Below are 22,133 nucleotides of genomic sequence, written 5' to 3'. Positions count from 1 at the left end.
GGACCTGGCTTTATGTAGCCCAAAGCAAAAACGAGGGTCTTACTTTTTGTTGCCCGTTGCAAAAACGAGGACCCTGGCTTTTTGTTGCCCCTCGCAAATACGACGGCCCTTGCTTTTTGTTGCCCTTTGCAAAAACGACGGCCCTGGCTTTTTGTTGCCACTCGCAACAATGATGGCCCTTGCTTTTTGTTGCCCCACGCAAAAACGAGGGCCCTGGCTTTTTTTTGCCCGTCGCAAAAGCGACGGCCCTTGCTTTTAGCTGCTCCTCGCATGAACGAGGGCCCTGACTTTTTGTTGCCCCTCGCAAGAAGGATGGGCCTTGCTTTTTGTTGCCCCTCGCAAAAACGAGGGACCTGACTTTTTGTTGCCCCTCGCAAAAACGCTGGCCCTGGCTTTTTGTTGCCCATCGCAAAAACGAGGGACCTGACTTTTAGTTGCCCCTCGCAAAAATGGGGGCCCTGGCTTTTTGTTGCCCCTCGCACATACGACGGCCCTTGCTTTTTTTTGCCGCTCGCAAAAACGAGGGCCATGGCTTTTTGTTGCACCTAGCAAAAACGACGGCCCTTGCTTATTGATGCCCCTAGCAAAAACGAGGGCCCTGGATTTCTGTTGCCCCTCGCAGAAACGACGGCCCTTGATTTTTGTTGCCCTTAGCAAAAACGACGGCCCTAGCTTTTTGTTGCCCCTCGCCGAAACGAGGGCCCTGGCTTTTTGTTGCCACTCGCAAAAACGAGGTCGCTGCCTTTTTGTTGCCCCTCACAAAACCAACGGCCCTTGCTCTTTGTTGCCCCTCGCAAAAACGACGGCCCTTGCTTTTTGTTGCCCTTTGCAAAAACGATGGCCCTGGCTTTTTGTTGCCACTCGCAACAATGACGGCCCTTGCTTTTTGTTGCCCCTCGCAAAAACGAGGGCCCTGGCTTTTTGTTGCCCCACGCAAAAGCGAGGGCCCTGGCTTTTTTTTGGCCCGTCGCAAAAGCGACGGCCCTTGCTTTTGGCTGCTCCTCGCATGAACGAGGGCCCTGTCTTTTTGTTGCCCCTCGCAAGAAGGATGGGCCTTGCTTTTTGTTGCCCCTGACAGAAACGAGTGCTCTGGCATTTTATTTTCCCTCGCAACAACGATGGTCCTTCCTTTTTGCTGACCCTCACAAAAACGAGGACCCTGGCTTTTTGGTTGCCCTTCGCAAAAACGAGTGTACTTGCATTTTGTTGCCCCTCGCAAAAGGAACGGCACTTGCTTTTTGTTGCCCCTCCCAAAAACGACAGCACTTGCTGTTTGTTGCCCCTCGCAAAAACGAGGGACCTGACTTTTTGTTGCCCCTCGCAAAAACGCTGGCCCTGTCTTTTTGTTGCCCATCGCAAAAACGAGGGCATTTGCTTTTTGTTGCCCCTCGCAAAAACGGGGGCCCTGGCTTTTTGTTGCCCCTCGCACATACGACGGCCCTTGCTTTTTGTTGCCGCTCGCAAAAACGAGGGCCATGGCTTTTTGTTGCACATAGCAAAAACGACGGCCCTTTCTATTTGATGCCCCTGGCAAAAACGAGGGCCCTGGATTTCTGTTGCCCCTCACAAAAACGAGGTCGCTGTCTTTTTGTTGCCCCTCACAAAACCAACGGCCCTTGCTCTTTGTTGCCCCTCGCAAAAACGACGGCCCTTGCTTTTTGTTGCCGCTCGTAAAAACGAGGGCCCTGGCTTTTTGTTGCTCCTAGCAAAAAGGACGGCCCTTGCTTTTTGATGCCCCTAGCAAAAACGAGGGCCCTGGATTTTTGTTGCCCCTCGCAGAAACGACGGCCCTTGATTTTTGTTGCCCTTAGCAAAACCGAGGGCCTGGCTTTTTGTTGCCACTTGCAAAAACGAGGGCACTGGCTTTGTGTTGCCCCTCGCAAAAACGAGAGCACTTGCTTTTTGTTGCCCTTCGCAAAAACGAGGCAGCTGGCTTTTAGTTGCCCCTCGCAAAAACGATGGCCCTGGCTTATTGTTGCACATCGAAATAACGAGCGCCCTTACTTTTTGTTGCACCTCGCAAAAACGACGGCGCTTGCTTTTTGTTGCCCCTCGCAAAAAGGAGGGCGCTTGCTTTTAGTTGCCTCTCACAAAAACGAGGGCCCTTGCTTTTTGTTGCCTCTCGCAAAAACGGGGGCACTGGCTTTTTGTTGCCCCTCGCTCATACGACGGCAATTGCTTTCTGTTGCCCCTTGCAAAAACGAGGGCACTGGCTTTTTGTTGCCCCTCGCAAAAACGAAAGCCATTGCTTATTGTTGCCCCTCACAAAAACGAGTGCCCCGGTTTTTTGTTGGCTGTTTCAAAAACGAGGGCCCAGGCTTTTTCTTGCCCCTCACAAAAACGCTGGCCCTTGCTTTTTGTTGCCCATCGCATTTACTCAAACCCTCTCGCTACGAAGGCCAGCACACCATTTGTCTTCTTAACCGCCTGCTGCCTAATAAAGGAAAGTGTCCCCTAGGACTTTTTAGCCAATAATCTAAACAGAAACTGCTGGAAATATTCAGAAGCTCATCTGATATAAAAACAGAAAATGCTGGAAATATTCAGCAGGCAATCTGAAATAAAAACAGAAAATGCGGGAAATATTCTGCAGGCAATCTGAAATAATGACTTATTGAATATTTCCAGCACTATTTGTTTATATTTCAGATTCCATTTTCCGCAGTCTTTTGCTATTGCCTTCTTAGCCACCTTATCTACCTGCACTGCTAACTTCATGGACCTGTGGACATGCACTCCAATATCCCTCTGTTATTTTATGCTTCTCAATATCCTACCATTTATTGTGTATTCCTTTGCCCTTTTAGCCCTTTCCTAATGCATTACCTCTCACTTCTACGAATTGAATTCCATTTGCCACTTTTCTGCACACCTGACCAATTCATTGATAACGTCCTGCAGTCTGGAGCTTTCTTCCTCACTAACAACCACATGGACAATTTTTATATAACATCTGCAAACTTCTTAACCCAAATTGAAGTCTAAATCAGTGATATATAAAACAATAAGCAAGGGCCCTAGTACTGAGCACTCCCGATTCCCTCCCACAAAAAGTAGTTGTTGCTAGATCATTTAATGATTGTATATCTGAGATCGATAGACTTTTGCTAGACCAGGGAATATAATAGACTTGTTTTACAAAATCGTTATTAATGTAATTATACTTTAATAATGATGGTGAATGTGCCACACCTGGTGGGTGAATTTGCACGGTGCATGTTAGAACATCTGCTTCTTTACAGACAACTGAAGGCTGCCTGTGGTTCATCAATTTGGAAGTTCCTAACCAACAGCTTTTTTAGACTGAATGATGCCAACGACTTGCTTCTCCCAGTACAAAAGTGATTCATTTTGTGTGTGTTTAAAAGGAATCAACTGTCAGTCCCGGACCATTCTGTGTCTGTTTAAAAGGGATGTGATGTCAGTCCCGGATCATTCTGTTTCTGTTTGAAAGGGGTGTGCTGTCTGTCCCGGATCATTCTGTGTCTGTTTAAAAGGGGTGTGATGTCAGTCCCGGATCATTCTGTGTCTGTTTAAAGGGATGTGATGTCAGTCCCGGATCATTCTGTATCTGTTTAAATGGGATGTGCTGTTCGTACAGATTATGTCTGTCCCGGGCCATTTCAAAATCTTGAGCGGCCTATTCAGAGCAGACAAAGGCTCGAAGGTCTAACTGGCATTGTGCTGCTCCTATTTCTTATGTTCTTATGTTATGTTAAGTAGATAGACAGAATCTGTTCTGATTGCCAGAAGGGTCGAGAGGCAGAGGACACAGATTTAACGTGATTTGCAGCAGAAACAAAGGCGACATGTGGAAAAACTTTTTTACGCAGCGAGTAGTTAGTAACTGGAAAGAGTGGTGGAGGCAGATTCAAACGCAGCCTTCAAAAGGGAACAGGATAAGTACCTGACTGAGCAAAACTTGCAGAGCTACGGGGCACGGGCAGGTGTGCGGGTGGGACTAGCTGAAGTGCTCGTGCAGAGAGCCAACACGGGCTTGATGGACCGAATGGCCTCCTTCTGTGCTGTAACCAGTCTATGATTCTATGATTCTATGATCATTCTGTATCTGTGTCTGTTTCAAAGAGATCTACTTTCAGCTGGGGTATCTGATTGGTTGCGGCGTTCGTTTCGAAATTCAATGTGATTTAGGTGCGATGGTTTGAACCCTGTTCAAAGCAGATTTGTTCATTAATTTGAAATATAAAAGCACTTCATAATTTTAAAGAATTTTAAAGATCATCCTCAACCTCCTGTTCCAAAGAAAAGAACGCCAGCCTGTTGTGACTTTCCTGATATTTATGCCCTCTCGGTTCTAGTATCATCCTTCTCAATCTTCTTTGCATCTTCGTCAGTTCTCTATATTTATTTGTAAAATGGAGACCAGAGCTGCATGCAGTATCCTAAGTGCTGTCTAAGCGTGGTTACATATAAATTCTCTGCTTATGAATGGACAAGTTTAACCGTGCTTTGTGTGCTGGTTGCTACAGGAATTTAGGACAGAGAGAGAGAGAGAGAGAGAGAGCGTAAGAGAGAGAGAGAGAGAGAGAGATACAGAGATTGAGAGAGAGAGAGAGACAGAGACAGAGAGTGAGAGACAGACAGTGAGACAGAGAGAGACAGAGCGTGAGAAAGTATCCTCCAGACTCAAAGGAAAGCCGTAAACAATGCATGCAGGGCAGAACTAGGCCAATATCCATTAATAATCATTATCAAAAAAGAGCCACCAAATTTTGGAAACATCTAGAAATGAGCAACCCCCAATGCTATCATTACGAAGCCCTGAAATGCCAAGAGAGGTCCATAAAGAAGAATACCCTCAGTCAACTAGTCCTGGGACTCAGTGAAGTAACTACTAACACTACTAACAATAACCAGCCCCAGGACAGTGACAGCATAACACAAAGAATTCGACCCAACACAATCGTCGCTAAGCAAAAGGAAAAATATCTGTCATATTGGGCAGAAACAACAAAAACCCAAAGCAAACTCAATTGCTACTTGGCCCTAATCAGACAATACAACATGGCTGATTACCTGACCATGGTAAAGGATAGCAAACTGAGAAAAACCTTAACAATGTACAGACTTAGTGAACATAGCCTGGCGATCGAAAAAGGTAGACACAGGCAGACCCGGCTACCAAGAGAGGACAGGATATGCTCTCACTGCAGTCAGGGAGTGGTGGAGACAGAGATGCACTTCCTCACAGCTTGTAGAAAATATCAGGGCATAAGGGAGAATTTCACAGAATCACAGAAACAGAATCACAGAAACCCCACAGTGCAGATAGAGGCCATTTCGGCCCATCGAGCCTGCACCGACACATATCCCACCCGATCCCTGTATTTAATCCCCCTAACACTAAGTGTCAATTTATCATAGACAATCAACCTAACCTGCACATCTTTGGACTGTGGGAGGAAACCGGAGCACCCGGAGAAAGTTTTCTACCCAAAATTCAGAAAAATGTGCCCGGATTTCAGAAATTTGAATGACGACCAAAAACTCCCATACCTACTAGGGGAAGAGAGAAATTGTATAACACTAGCGGCACACTATGTTACAGCTTGCCATAAACAGAGGGACAACCAATAAATATAAGAAAAGAGCATATATAAAGTATATGAAAGTATATTTATACACTCAGGGATATATCTGTTTATACACTGTGTGGATAGATCTGTATTTTTGTGAACAAACATGAAGTTTTTCGATGCTTTGGCAACATAAGATGTAACTTGTCATGCCAATAAAGCGATTTGAATTGAATTGAGAGAGTGAGAGGGAGATACAGAGAGTGAGAGAGAGAGAGAGACAGAGAGAGAGACAGAGAGTGAGAGACAGAGAGCGAGAGAGAGAGAGAGAGAGAGAGTGAGAGAGAGAGTGTGAGAGAGACAGAGACAGAGAGATAGAGAGAGAGACAGAGAGGGAGATACAGAGAGTGTGAGAGAGAGAGAGAGAGAAAGACAGAGAGTCAGAAACAGAGAGTGAGAGTGAGTGAGAGTCAGACACAGAGCGAGAGAGACAGAGACAGAAACAGAGATAGAGAGAGAGAGACAGAGAATCAGAGAGACAGAGAGAGAGAGAGCGAGATAGAGAGAAAGCGGGAGAGAGTGAGAGAGAGAGAGAGAAGAGAGAGAGTGAGGGAGAGAGAGTGAGAGGGACAGAGGAAGAGAGAGAGAGAAAGAGAGAGGGAGATACAGAGAGTGAGTGAGAGAGAGAGACAGAGAGTGAGACAGAGAGTGAGAGAGAGAGAGTGAGAGACGGACACAGAGAGAGAGAGAGAGAGTGAGAGAGAGAGAGACAGAGAGTGAGATACAAAGACAGAGAGTGAGACAAAGAGACAGAGAGAGAGAGAGAGAGAGAGGGAGGGAGAGCGAGAGCGTCACCATTTTGGTCAGGGTTCACTGGAGAAATGTAGTAGCAAAACCACTGGATTTTGGATTGATGGGATTAATTTACATGTCAAGTTCAATCATATTATCACAGTGTGAGACAGCGCAGAGGGAGGCCATTTGGCCCATCCTGCCTGTGATGGCTCTTTGGTGGAGTTATCCTGTTAGTAATACTCCCCTGCTCTTTCCCCATAGCCATGTACATTTTCCCTTCAAGTATTTATCCAATTCCCTTTTGAAAGTTACTACTGAATCTGCTTCCACCACCCATTCCAGATCATAACAACTCGCTGCTTAAAAATATATTTCCGCTTGTCGCTCTGGTTCTTTTGCCAACCACCTTAAATCTGTTTCCTCTGTTTACCAACACTTCTGCCTCTGGACACAGTTTCTCCTCTTTTACTCTACCAAAACCATCATGATTTTGAACACCTCTTAATGATGTCTGCTCTAAGGAGACCAATCCCTAATACGGGGGAGGGTGGATCCGGTAAGGGCAAGTTAATAATCTAAAGAGGAAAGTCAAGGCTGTAGAACAGAGCAGCGATTGGGGTAAAATCAAACAGATTCTGTCAGGAAGGGACAGAGAGTTTAAAAGCTGTAATAGGGCAGTACTGCCGAAGGCCACATTAGGGTAAAATAATAAAAAGTTAAAATTAAAGTCGCACCAATCAGTCATTCCACAACAGATGAATTAATGGCAAAAATAGAAATAATTGGCTTTGAACCAGTAGCCATTACTGAGACGTGGTTTTGGTGTAACCGAGGTTGGCAGCTAAATATTCTAGGGTGCTTGACCTTTAGAAACGATAGGCAAAATGTAAAAGGAGGCGGGTAGCCAGCGAATAAAGGGTGAGATAAAGGCAGTTGTGAGAAAATCCCAGAAAATCAGAATGTAGAATCCGTATGGCAGTAGCTTTGGAATAACAAATGTTAGAAAGCAGTGGTGGGAGTAGTTTAAAGCCCCCCTAACAGTAATCATGATGTTGGACAGATTTTACATCAGGAAATTAGAGGAGCATGTAAGAATGATGAGGCAATAATCATAGGAGACATTACTGTTCATGTAGACGGGACAAACAAAATTGACAGTAGTAGAATAGCGGACGAGTTCATTTCATTCGAGACAGTTTTTTAAATAATATTTCGAGGAAAGAACTAGGGAAAAGGTTAATTTCGATCTTGTTTTGTGCAATAAGACAGTGTTAATTTGTAAACTTATCGTGAAGGATCCTCTGGGGAAGATTACATAGAAACATAGAAGATACGAACAGGAGTAGGCCATTCAGCCCCTCGAGGCTGCTTCGCCATTCAATGTGATTATGGCTGATCATCCAAGATCAGTACCCGGTCCCTGCTTTCTCCCCATACCCCTTGATCCATTTAGCCTTAAGACATATATTCAACTCTTGAATATATTTAATGTTTTGGCCTCTACTGCCTTCTGTGGTAGAGAATTCCACAGGTTCAGCATTCACTGGGTGAAGAAATTCCTCTTCATTTCTTTCCTAAAAGGCTTACACCTTATCCTTAGACTCTGACCCCTGGTTCTGGACTGCCCGACCATCGGGAACATTCTCCCTGCATCTAGTCTGCCCAGCCCTGCCAGAATTTTAAAAATTTCAATGAGATCCCCTCTCATTCTTCTAAACTCCAGCGAATACAAACCCAATCGTACGTATCCCGCCTCATACGTCATTCCTGCCATCCCAGGTAACAGCCTGGTGATTTTTCGCTGAACTCCTTCCATGTCAAGAATATCCTTCCTTAGATAAGGCGACTAAAACTGCACCCAATACTCAATATCTGTCTTCACCAAGGCCCTGCACAACTGGCGAAATACATCCTTGTTCCTTTACTCAAACCCTCTCGCTACGAAGGCCAACCTACCATTTGGCTTCTGAACCACCTGCTGCACCTGCATGCTTACTTTCAGAGACTGGTGCAAAAGGACGCCCAGGTCTCATTGCACTTCCCCTTCTCCCAATCTATTGCCATTTATATACTAATCTGCCTTCCTGTTTTTGCCACCAAAGTGGATAACCTCGCATTTACCCACGTTATATTGCATCTGACATGCTTCTGCCCAATCACCCAACCTGTCCAAATCATACTGGAGTTTCTCGGCATCCTCCTCACAGCACACACGCCCACCCAGCTTTGTGTCGTCTGCAAACTTGGAGATATTACATCTAGTTCTCTCGTCCAGATCATTAATATATATTGTGAATAGCTGGGGTCCAAGGAACATTCCCTGCGTTACACCACTAGTCACTGCCACTCGGAAAAAGAGCCATTTATTCCAACTCTTTGCTTTCTGTCTGCCAACCAGTTCTCTATCCAAGTCAATACCTTGCCCCCAATCCCATGTGCCTTAATTTTACACGCTAATCTCTTATGCGGAACCTTATTGAAAGCATTTTGAAATTCCAAATACACCACATCCACTGGTTCTCCCTTATCTATTTTACCAGTTTCGTCCTCAAAAAATTCCAGTAGATTAGTCAAGCACGATTTACCTTTAATAAATCCATGTTGACTTCGGCAGGCCCGGTCACGTTTTTGCAAGTGCTCTGCTATTACATCCTTTATAATGGACTCTATCATTTTCCCTTCTACCGATGTCAGGCTTACCGGTCTGTAATTCCCCGTTTTCTCTCTACCACCCTTTTTGAACAGTGGGGTAACATTAGCTGCCAGCCCATCCATGGGAACTGTTCCAGATTCTATCGAATTTTGGAAGATGACCAGCAATGCATCTAGTATTTCTAAGGCCACTTCCTTAAGTACCACAGGATGTACGTTATCAGGTCCTGGGAATTTATCGGCCCTCAATCCCATCAATTTCCCTAATACTATTTCCCTACAATTACAGATTCCTATCGTTTCCTCCCACGGTGGTATAGTGGTTAGCACTGTTGCCTCCCAACGTCAGTGGACCCTGGTTCGAATCTGGCTTCGGGCGACTGTCTGTGTGGAGTTTGCACATTCTCCCTGTGTTTGTGTGGGTTTGTTCTGGTTTCCTACCACAGTCCAAAGATGTGTGGGTTAGGTTGATTGGCTATGATAAATTGACCCTTAGTGTTAGGAGGATTAAAGACGTGGGGTTATGGGGATAGGGTGGGATATGTGTTGGTGAAGGGGTTACAGGAATCGTGTCTGGTGCCAGTGTCCCAGGAAGCAAAACCCATTTCTCCCACACCAGTCTTTGAGCCACGCATTTAATTCTCTAATTTTATTTCTCCTAGCCAAATTCGCTCGTGGCTCAGGTAATAATCCATAGATTATTATCCTTGAGATTCTTTTTTTTTAATTTGACCCCTAGCTGCTCATACTCCTTTAACAGAACCGGCTTCTTAGTCCTATCTACGTCGTTTGTAACAACATGGACCACGACAACTGGATCCAACCCCTCCCACTGCATGTTTCTTTCCAGCCCAGAGGAGATGTCCTTAACCCTGGCACCGGGTAGGCAACACAGCCTTCGGGACTCTCGCTCTCAGCTGCAGAGAACTCTATCTATTCCCCTAATAATAATATCCCCTACCACTACAACCAATAAGGTCATGGCTGATCCTCTACCTCAACTGTTAATTACCGACCTCGCTCCATATACCTTGATCCCCGTAATGTACAAATACATCTCGATTAGGAATGTTCTCAACGACTGAACAGCCACAGCCCTCTGGGTAGAAAATTCCGAAGTTGCACAACCCTTAGAATGAAGAAATTTCTCCTCATCTCAATCCTAAATGGCCGGCCCCTTATTCTGAAAATTAGACCCCTAGTTCTTGACTCCATAGCCATGGTAAAAAGCCTCTTAGCATCCGCCCAGTCAAGCCCTGACAGAATTTATATGTTCTTCCTTCGTACAGTCTGCTGAGTTCATTTCACCACAGATAACAATGATTACCTGGATGAACAAGCAGCAGGAAATAGAATGCAGCCGCAGAGTTATTCTCCAACCATATTCTCTGACAGGCACGCGGCCGTATAAAGGGACAAAAGCAGCACACGAGAGAAACGGCGACTTGAATCCCATTCGTAGTGTGGAATTGCCCCAATTTGGTGAACGCCATATGAAGCAGCAATTTGAATCAGACATTGCACTTCATTTCAGTCTCAAAACGGTAAGCGATCACACACTGCAAACCACACGCAAAAAGAAAAGCACAAGGCCCATGCAAGTTACTAAACCGCATTCAAAAGCAGCAACCAAATCAGTTCGCGTCAAAGATTTTGTGATTAGAAATTCATATCTCTGGCATTTGGCTGAAAACAATAGATTGCAGGGGCTGCTCGCTTCTCGGCCGCGGCGCCAGCGACAGGAACAAGTCATCCGCTCACAGCCGAGACGATTGTGACAAAGCAGGTCAATCCTCAGGCCCTGATTGAACACGTTCAATTGGGGCATTCTCGCGCCGCTCTATGTGAATGAATAGTTGTCGACACGTGCGGGGCGATGCATGGAAGCAGCAGTTGTCTGGCAATTGCTATTGTTTCAAGCTTTCCGTTCTAATCCATGTAAGTGTAAACCTGAGGAAAGTGTAGAAAATGGATTATGTGCTGTGGCCGATTTTCCTGCTGTATTTTCATGCAAGAACGCTGCACTTGGAATATTGGTATAAGGGAAGTAGAATATCCAGGCTGCCTGGCAGAAGACTGATCGATGAAGTGATTGTTTCCATTGGAAGCAGGAAGGCAACAGCAGTATGCTCACCATTGTTAATTTCACGGAATCAACGACTCCATTTTTATACAATAGGTAAGTTTACAAAAATGAAAAGCTGCTCACGTCCCTGGGTGGGTTCGAACCACCAACCTTTCAGTTAACAGCCGAACGGGCTGGCCCCATTGCACCACAAAGAGATACGAGAATGATTTGCAATTTGAATTATTCCACAGGAACCCAAGTGATTATGTGCCAGAGCGGTCACGGCAGAGGCACCGAGTTCGCAGCAAATGAGAAGCTGCGTAGGTCAAATCCATTTTTGGCGTAGTCGTGGCCGAGTGCTTAAGGTGATGGACTAGAAATCCGTTGGGGTTTCCCCCGGAGTTTCGAATCCTGCCGATTACGAGAACGTCGTCTCAAATGACCAGTTTTAACTTAATTGTAACTGCTGCGTTTCGGTTCCTGTGCCGAGACTCAAAGTTACAATCAAACAACGATTCAATCAGAAAGTATAACAAGCACTTCACCCCATGGCATCATGAGAGGCCTAGGCCACAGTAGAAAACTACATTGTTTAATGCTTTTGAAACCGTGAAAGCAATTTCAACCATCGAAAATATTCATTTTGCAACCCATTGAAGAAAATGCACGTCGTCCGTGCAGCCATCTTCCAGTTGATGCTGCTTCCTACGGCGATGCTTATTTAATAAACTAAGCCAGACAAGCCACAGTTCTCAACCCCGCCGGCCAAAATCGGTACATTAGATCATGAGAAATAGGAGCAGGATTTTGCCATTCAGCACTCGATCCTTCTCCGCCATTCAATATGATCATGGCTGGTCCTCCACTCAACTGAAAATTACCAACCTAGCCCCATTTACTTTGATTTTCGTAATCACAGAAATCACACAGTACAGATAGAGGCCATTTCGGCCCATCGAGCCTGCACCGACACATATCCCACCCTATCCCCATAACCCCCCTAACACTAAGGGTCAATTTTTATCATGGCCAATCAACCTAATCTCGCACATCTTTGGACTGTGGGAGGAAACCGGAGCACCCGGAGAAAACCCACGCAAACACAGGGAGAATGTGCAAACTCCACACAAACAGTCACCCGAGGCCGGATTCGAACCCGGGTCCCTGGCGCTGTGAGGCAACAGTGCTAACCACTATGCCACCATGCTGCCCTCATAATGTCCAAATGTCCATAATGTCCAAATCCATCTCGGTTAGGAATGTACTCAACGACTGAAGAGCCACAGCCCTCTGCGATAGAAAATTCCAAAGATACACAACCCGTAGAATGAAACAATTTCTCCTCATCTCAAAACTAAATGATCCATAGTTCGGGACTGCACAGCCAGGGTAAACAGCCTCTCAGCATCCACCCAGTCAAGCCCAGAAACAAATTATATGTTCTTCCTGCGTAGATTCTGCTGATTTCATTTCACCACAGAAAAGAATGTTGAACTTGATGGACAACCAGCAGGAAATACAATGCAGCCGCAGATTTATTCTCCAGCCATATTCCCTGACACGCACGCGGCCGTATAAAGGGACAAAAGCAGCACACGAGATATTTGAATCCCGTTCGTAGTGTCGAATTGCCTCAATTTGACCGAACACCATATGAAGCAACAATTTGAATCAGACATTGCATTTAATTTCAGTCTCAAAACGTTTAGCAATCACACACTGCAAACCATACACCAAAAGAAAAGCACATGTCCCGTGCGAGTCACTAAACCACATTCAAATACAGCAACCAAATCCGTTCGTGTCAAAGATTTTTTGATTACAAATTCATACTTCTAGCATTTTGGCTGAATACAAGAGATTGGAGGTGCTGCTCGCTTCACGGCCGCGGCGCCAGTGACAGGAACCAGTCATCCGCTCACAACCGAGTCCTCCAACATCCTGGAGCTGCTTGTGACGGAGCTGTTCATTCCTCAGGCCCTGATTGGACACATTCAATGGGGGCGTTCTCACGCCGCTGTATGTGAATGAATGGTTTTTGTCACGTGATCAGGGTGCGGGGCGATAAAAGGAAGCTGAAGTTGTCTGGCAATTGTTATTGTTTCAATTTTTTCCATTCGAATCCATGTAAGTGTAAAACTGAAGAAAGTGTAGAATTTCTCCTCATCGCAATCCTAACTGGCCGGCCCATTATTCAGAAATGTTGAACCCTAGTTCGGGACACCACAGCCAGGGTAAGCAGAGTCTTCGCATATGCTCAGTCAAGCCCGGAAAGAATTTATATGTTCTTCCTTCGTTCAGCCTGCTGATATCATTTCATCACAGAATTTTTTTTTAACTTGATGGATACTGTGGGATTGCAAAATTATGCCTGTGAGCCGAAGCCTGAATCCTCCAGTCTCTAACACATATAGCATTAGGCTGTAATACTCGAAATTATATTTAAAGGATGATTAGCTTTACATTATTGAGAGATATAGGTACTAAAAGTGTACATGTAGCATCTCGATAGCTGCAAAGCATGATTGGATGCTTGACCATTATATAGTAACTCTTTCTAGCTAGTACTGTAGAATATCTGACCAAAGCAGATTCGTCAGACTGCAGGCCGCCACCCCACGTATTTCCAAACATTCGGGAACGTTGTTATCAGCTTTACAGAAGCAGTGTTCAACATAGCTTGCCCTTCTAAGAGATAAGGAGAACGAGCCACTGAATATGTGGTTTTTTGGTTTGTTTGCTCGATGGTTATTGGAGACACATGTCCTTTTTCGAGTTACAAACCTTCAGGCACTAGCTCCTACTGTAGAATTGGGTTATACAACATTTATGAGAGAATTCCCTAAAATCCCACAAGTTGTGGCCACCAAGGTAACACTAAATGGAATTAGCCATTTATGTGACAATCCTTGCTTCAAACACATTATCTCCCTTTGGAATGTTTGCTCGATGCTCGAGCTGACATTGTTTATCCCAACAATCTTTTCTCGAGAGATTAATGAAGTAACTGCACATCCCCAGGGCTAGCACAGTAACACCAGGGGTGATAAGCATGGTTGCAGCCTTGCTGAAAGCTACTTTGTGGAAACTCAATGTCTGGAAACTATGCGCTTACTGATAAGAAGTAACTACAACTAGTGTGAGATGTTTAGTGTCACTGACAGTTGAGTGACAACCGCGTCATCCAATAAGAGAGTAACTGCAGTGACACTGATTGTATGTGTACGTCCACATTTTGTAACCGGTGGGTGTTGCCCATTGAAAGGTATAAACATGTTGTATTGCAGCTTTTCCTTTGAGAGTTAGCTGCGAGCTTGAGGAAGCTAGCCTCTCTCCCTTTGTGCACACGGCCTCCCGGTCGTTTTCTAATAAACTTTAACTTCATCAGCAGTTCCGTCTCCCCATCTGGTTTTGCTCCGAAAATTCGTGTCTAACAGTTGGTGTCAGAAGAGGGATACTGTGCTTCAGGTAGGACGCTCAAACGGGTCCTGTATTGAAGGGTGGAAGTTGACGTAATGGGTTCACCCCTGTGCGCCAGACAGAGACGTGTCCTGTATAAAGCCCTTGAGGGCAACGTCTGTAGGCCTATGGAATTGAGATGTGCGTCTCGGCAGAAAGGGGCTAGGCTCGCCATTGGAGACAGGGTTTTGCAGAAGCACCTGCCACAGTATTAAAATTATCCATGTAGTTAATTTATTCCTCACGGAGATCACGGATTGAAGTAATTGACTAGACCTGAATGTATATTTCTGATTTCGAGTCTAAGCTGATACGTTTGTGCCGATTAAAGTATAAGATTAGTGTGAAGGAAGCAAGTTAAAGTATAAGATATAGCATAACGATATACGTAACGATAGACATGGGTGACGAGGGGAAAGCCTTTTCTGTGGACGTTCCGACTATGGCCACCAGTGTCACGTTTGTTAAACGGGTCTAAGAGGCTAATTTAAAATACCAAAGTGAAATGATCAGGAATGGGTGGAAAGAAAAATTCCGGTAGCTGATCAAATAACTGACTCAGAATTTCCCACTATAGATCGAACCATCCAAATAAGTGGGGCTAGTGGAGAAAGCGCAATCCTCCATCAGATTTTTCCGATTCCTCTGCAATTATCCCCAGGAAGCCGCAGCTGGTGCATCACTCTTTGGGTAGGCCCCAACAGCGAGGGCCTGATTTTAGGTATAAATGTCCTGCACCAGATAGAGGCAAATTTGCTGCTAAGTGTCCACCTATTGGAAGTAGGGGGCGGGGGGGGGAGATTTCCCTTCCATGAATATAAAGCCCGACAATGCTGAGTACAAGCCCCCCTCCCGGTTAAGTGCGGGTAGTCCGAGGAAGGACCATGGGGGAGAGTTTGTGAGACGTACCCTCTCACATGGGCGCAGAAAGGACCATGGGGGAGAGTTTGTGAGACGTACCCTCTCACATCGGTGGAGGAAGGACCATGGGGGAGAGTTTGTGAGACTTACCCTCTCACATAGGCGGAGGAAGGACCATGGGGGAGGGTTGGTGAGACTTACCCTCTCACATGGGCGGAGGAAGGACCATGGGGGAGAGTTTGTGAGGCTTACCCTCTCACATGGGCGGAGGAAGGATCTTGGCGGAGAGTTTGCGAGGCTTACCCTCTCACATAGGCGGAGGAAGGACCATGGGGGAGAGTTTGTGAGACTTACCCCCTCACATAGGCGGAGGAAGGACCATGGGGGAGAGTTGGTGAGACTTACACTCTCACATGGGCGGAGGAAGGATCATGGGGGAGAGTTTGTGAGACTTACCCTCTCACATGGGTGAAGGAAGGATCTTGGCGGAGAGTTTGCGAGGCTTACCCTCTCACATGGGTGGTGGAAGGACCATGGGGGAGAGTTTGTGAGACTTACCCTCTCACATGGGCCATCCACAAATTAGACTGTGGCAGAGCGGAGATGGAACCAGTTAGCGTCCACGGTCCCTAGCACGAAGCCCACCGACAATACCCCCTCTGATCAAAAGCTCAGTGGGCTGCAGATTCTTTAGTAGTAGACTTATTAGAAACCTTTGTAGTGACAAAGACCCGCTCCCATACCAACTCCCTGGTATGGCTAGTGCAGAAACCAGATGCATCCTGGAGAATGACCATTGATTAAAAGGCACGGAATCGGAAACTCCCAAGCTCCATGCCTTAGTGGCGAAAACCGCCACTATATTAAATGGCCTCCACCCAGCCCTGTCCATATTCATGGCACTGGACATCCAAAAAGGATTTGGGACATGTCCTTTGGATCCCGGATCCCAAGAGCACTTTTCTTTCACTGTCTGGTCCACCCGGTATACTTGGACCCGGTTGCATCAGGGATTTCACTATTTTTCACGCGAGCCTGGAGACGGCTCTACAGCCAGCATTAGCAGATACCCGAATGCAAGATTCCGCCTGTCTTCAATATGTAGATGACATTTAGATGACATTCTCATTGGTGGTCCCTCGCCCTCAGCTCATCTGGACGCCCTGACATGTGTCCTGTAGACTTTAGTTCTAGGTGTGTTCAAACTGAATCAGATCAAAACTCAGATGGGCTTCCTCGGATTACCTACCTTGGTCAGATCATCTCCCCAGAGGGTAGGACTCTGACCCCCAAAAGGATTCAAGCACACATTGGTCAGTCCGTCCTGATGGGCAGTAGTAGGCCCATCAGGACAGGCCCTCTCCCAAGGGGCTTGGGGATAGGAGGAGCCCAGCTGGCGGAAATCACCGCCCTCACTAGAGCCCTTCAGTTGGCAGGAGGAGAAACCGCAAATTTCTATACAGACAGCCAATATGCCTACAATTCGTCCACGATTACTCCCGCCAGTGGCAGCAGCGGGGATATTTGACTACTTTAGGCAACACTATTAAATATGCTTCCTCAATCTCTGAACTCCTTCGGGCAGCGGATGGCCCCACGCTGGGGGCGGTAATCAAGTTTCGCGCCAACCAGGCAGGGGAGACACCAGAAATCCAGGGTAACTGAGCCGCCGATTTGGCCGCCCGACGGGCCTCGTTGGCTCTCCCTGTGAAAGCCCTTAGACCTAAGGACGTAGTACGAGCTGAAGAGACTTCTGTGGCCGACGATTTACCGAACGATACGCTCCTAACCACGTACCCTTCGGAGTCCCCTGAGAATATACAGTTTTGTGTGGGTGAGGGAGCGTACAAAGACCCACGTGGGTTTTGGCATCACGAGACCCAGTACATGGTTCCTACATCGATTCGACGCACCCTGATACAATCTTACCACGAGCCCGCGCATGTGGTGGGTTATAAGTTATATTACATTATAGCTGACACCTGATGGTGGCCAGCATGGCCAGAGAGATCCACGAGTCTGGGCGCCTATGTCTACCTTGTCTCCAAACATTAATCAGTACGTATGGGGCACGCCCGGCTGCCCAGCGGACCTTGTACACACTTACAAATGCATTTCGCAGGACCCCTACCCCCAAGCGGTGGTTATAACCATGTCTTTTTAGTCATCGACATTTTTACCCGTTGTGTCGAGGCCTTCCACATTAGGAGGAATACAGCCGAAGCAGCTGCGAAAATCCTAGTGATGGAAGTCATTCCCCGATGGGTGGTGCCTTACCATATAGTGTGCGATCAGGGAACCCACTTCAGCGGCAAGACATAGACATAGACATAGACATAGAAGATAGTAGCAGGAGTAGGCCATTCGGCCCTTCGAGCCTGCTCCGCCATTCAACGAGATCATGGCTGATCATCCAAACCCTAGCACCCGGTCCCTTCAACGACAGCCATCCCACCCAAGCCCTATCCCTGTAACCCCACGTATTTAATCCCCCCTAACACTAAGGGTCAATTTTTATCATGGCCAATCAACCTAACCCGCACATCTAGGCTTTAGCCCTCCTGGGGGTTTGACAGCGGTTCCACATCACTTACCATCCGCAATCCTCAGGAATTGTGGAACGGACGAACCATACTTTAAAACAGTCTGTGACTGAGGCCATTTTACAGACCGGAAAGTGGTGGCACGCAGCCCCCCCGCCATTCTTTGGGGCATACAAGCCATGCCAGCCAAATGCCCTGGCTTAACTCCGTTCGAACTAATGACTGGATGTGCTGTTATGTTACCCCAAGACGCACCCCCTCAGCGTACGGTGGCACTTCCTAATTCCAGACACATTTCCTGACATATCTACGCTTGATCAGTGAGGCCAATCAGACCAACGACTTCCGGGTTCAACACTTACAGGAGGCACATGATGCCAAAAGACAAAGGGGAATTTGGGAAGCGCCTGCTCGAGTAGGACAGAGGGTGATGTTTAAGCAACCGGTTCGAAGGGCCTTTGAGCCATGGTTGCATGGGCCCTTCCATATCCTCCTAAGTACAGGAACATCCTTTTGCCTACAGGAAAAATTGGGTGTAAGGTGGAGAAACTGGAGGCAGACCAAGCCGGCGATGAAGCCCTGGGAAGAGATTTCCCCATCTCTTGGGGACCCTATGATTAAAAGGAAATAATAACGAGTATAACCTGTCTTTTCTCCCATTTATTTGATCTGGACCGGATTTTGAAGGACTAATTCGATTCTTCGTGTTACTATTTTACCTGACTCTTTCTTACAGATGTGCGGACCCGACCTCATTACTGCCACCACTTCCGGGGATGTCGAACTTTCTACGGTCCAGTTTTTTGAATTAACCCGAGATCCTGCGCGCTCTAGAGTTCCGATTATCTCCCTCTTGTGGTAGGACTACCAGACCCCTCTTTCTACATCTCAACAGAACTCAGAAAATTTTATTTACCCTACCCAGCGCAGTGGAGATAGACCGGTTCTGAGACACAGCTGCTCTTTGGGAACTGCTGGTGTCGGGACTGGAGGACCTTCCCGAGGGGATATCCATCCCCTTTTATAGGCCCTCCTGCCTCCGAAGGAAGGCAGTGTAACCTCTCTTCACAGTTTTCTGTCCGACGGCTCCTTACCCTCACCGAATTATGATAAGTCACGTAAGTTACATTGAGCCACTGTCACAAGGCCACCTCCCCCATCTCAATGCCACGTATGAAGTAGCCTTAACCACGCTCCAGCCTTGCGCACACAGCTAATAGCAGGACAGATCAAAAGGGGGCCAGAGACTGACAGAGGGTCAGAGGGAGAGAGAGAGAGGGAGCGCCTGCTAGTTACCACAAGCTAGTGCTGAGTCGGCTAAACGAACTGGACCTCTTATGTCTGGCGGTGGTATAGGATAACGATGGGGTGGCTTATCTTGGTAATGATAGGGTTACTGTTCAGCAAATCAACAACACTCACCACGGCACTGGTGTTCTGCGTCGACCAGCCGGGAGCCCACATTTTCTGTGGGATGACCACTGGTCCACACAAAACACACATGGGACGTTGGGACACCTTATGGACACCCACCCCAGAGAAATGTCAAACTTTTGGGATTACAGAATAATACGAGGAGCCCGAGCTACCACTTCTGTTTGACTGCTACTGGAGTGACACCCCCACCCCCCCGCCCCCATTAGTTTCCATGACACCATCCCCCCCGGAGCGCGAGCCACTGACTTGCCCCCCCCAAGATGGAGGGACCTTCTAGTGGCAGGTGTTCACCCGTACTGGGGATATCTTGTATGATAACGTGCATCATGAAGTAGTGTCAGTGGTGCTGAACCTGGCCAACACCGCCCCGCCTGCTTGGTGTTCACCACAAACTCAACAGTTATACCAGCGCCTTTTAACAAAGGTATTGAAACAAGGCACGGATCGTAGCGGAGGCAGATACAGACAGAAAAGCCGGTGGGTTTGCCGACGTAACAGGTCTTTAGTTAATGATGCAGCGACGGTCTTTAACACTGACACATCAATTGTTAACACCATTGACCTGGCTACCATAGATCAGAAGGTCCGGGATCTGGGTTCCCGCATTAAAGCCATCTTACAAGAGCAGAATTAGAATGAGGGCCAAGAGTTAAAGGAGGACCAGGTATTAACCGTATACCTCGAGGATATAGCTAATGTATTAGACACACACGTGCAGACTATAAATAAGATAATTAAAGTGGAATACAATGCCTCACAGCAGGCAGCAGCAAACGACATTTGCAGCACATATGGGAATTTGATAGTGGAGCAAACCCGAGAAAACTTGGTACAAATACATGCGTGGGAGGGACCCTTGTGGATTACCAACCAACAGTTATAAGGGCCCTTGAGTCGCGGACATGCTGGGGTGGGTGTGCCCAAACATCTCTTAAGTAGCCTCAATATGTCAGTTTGTCAATTCCGAGCCATGGTTCGGGTATACCCCACGCATGTCGAATGCAAACCAGACGGGGGGGGCGGTTCTCTGTTTAGTTTTGGTCGTCCCGTTGATGACACTGGAGACACAAGGAGGGGAGGTATATCTGGTACAAAATATTGCTTTACTAAAAAATGGCATACATATATCTTACCACAATATGTTAAATTACGCAGGGATGGTGAAACGAAACCAGATGTGTATCAAGCTGGAAGGATGTGTCACCAGATATGCCATCATCATGTGCCCGTATGGAATCTGCCAAAGCCCGCAAGCCCAATGTGGTTTCAATAACACAAGCATGGAGATTAACTGCACCATGGAGGCATTGGACGTAGCCTCGAAGCCCAGCCACGTGGCATACGCCAGCAAAGGCGAATACTGTGTAATGACCAACTTGGAGACGTTTGAGTATACAAATCTAAGTTGCAACATCCCCAGTCCAGAGTTTTGCTTACACCAGCCGTTCCAGTATGGATTGGACACGAGGAGTTGGTGGACATACACCAGTTTAATATTTACTCTGTTCAAGTGTCAGAAGACATCAAGTATGGATTGTGATATTATATCAACACCTTTGAGTATCCTATACCCCTACTGCCCGAACACCTGAGGCAGTTACGGAAGGGGATACGGCTCTCCCAAAATGTGTAATACACTCTGCAACAACGGAACACAGATTTGAAGAAAGACATCGATGCGATCAATGTGACCACAAGGGTGGATGACATTTGGGACTGGGGACTAAAAATACAGATCAATGCATGGATCCGACTGATTTCACATGTATTAGTCGTGGTGCAGTTAGTAATTGTCCAGACCTTGTTATGTATGACATGCAGGTAATCTAAACGGACTCGGGCGACACAAATTGCAAAACAAGTGGTTAAAACTATTAATGCTTGTACTGCTCCTACTGCAAGCGTTTCAGATGATGACTTTAACAACTTGTTCGAAAGATCGTGTGTATGTATCATGAAGTAATCATATAATGAATCGGGGAATGCCTAAACATTAACTTTACTCATCTGATGCATATTTGTTGCCTCGATGGTTGGCCACCCCGATAGCTACACACCAGTGTCAGTGTAGGAGTAACAATCGGACAGGAGAGACACCGTCATATCTAGTGTCAGTATAAGGGTAACAATAGGACAGGAGGGACACTATCAAATCTAGTGCCAGTGTATGGGTAACACTGGGACAGGAGGGTCACTGTCATATCTAGTGTCAGTGTAGGGGTAACAATCGGACAGGAGAGACACCGTCACATCTAGTGTCAGTGTAATGGTACCAATCGGACAGGAGGGACACCGTCATTTCTACTGACAGTGCAAGGTTAACAATCGGACAGGTGGGACACTGTCACATCTAGTGTCAGTGTAAGGGCAACAATCGGACAGGAGGGACACTCTCAAATCTAGTGTCAGTGTAAGGATAATATTCGGACAGGAGGGACACTGTCATATCTAGTGCCAGTGTAAGGGTGACATTCGGACAGGAGGGACACCGTCATATCTAGTGTCAGTGTAAGGGTGACACTGGGACAGGAGGGGCCCGGTCACATGTAGTGTCAGTGTAAGGGTAACAATCGGAAAGGAGGGAAACTGTCATATCTAGTTTCAGTGTAAGGGTGACACTGGGACAGTAGGGGCCCGGTCACATGTAGTATCAGTGTAAGGGTAACAATCGGACAGGAGGGACACGGTCATATCTAGTGTCAGTGTGAGGGTAACAATCGGACAGCAGGGACATTGTCACATCTAGTGTCAGTGTAAGTGTAATAATCGGGCAGAAGGGGC

Source organism: Somniosus microcephalus, unplaced genomic scaffold, assembly GCF_052327205.1.
Source record: "Somniosus microcephalus isolate GS21.2 unplaced genomic scaffold, FLI_Smic_1.0 unresolved_chr8, whole genome shotgun sequence".
NCBI classification, from domain to species: domain Eukaryota; kingdom Metazoa; phylum Chordata; class Chondrichthyes; order Squaliformes; family Somniosidae; genus Somniosus; species Somniosus microcephalus.
This window is presented reverse-complemented; position numbering follows the sequence as displayed.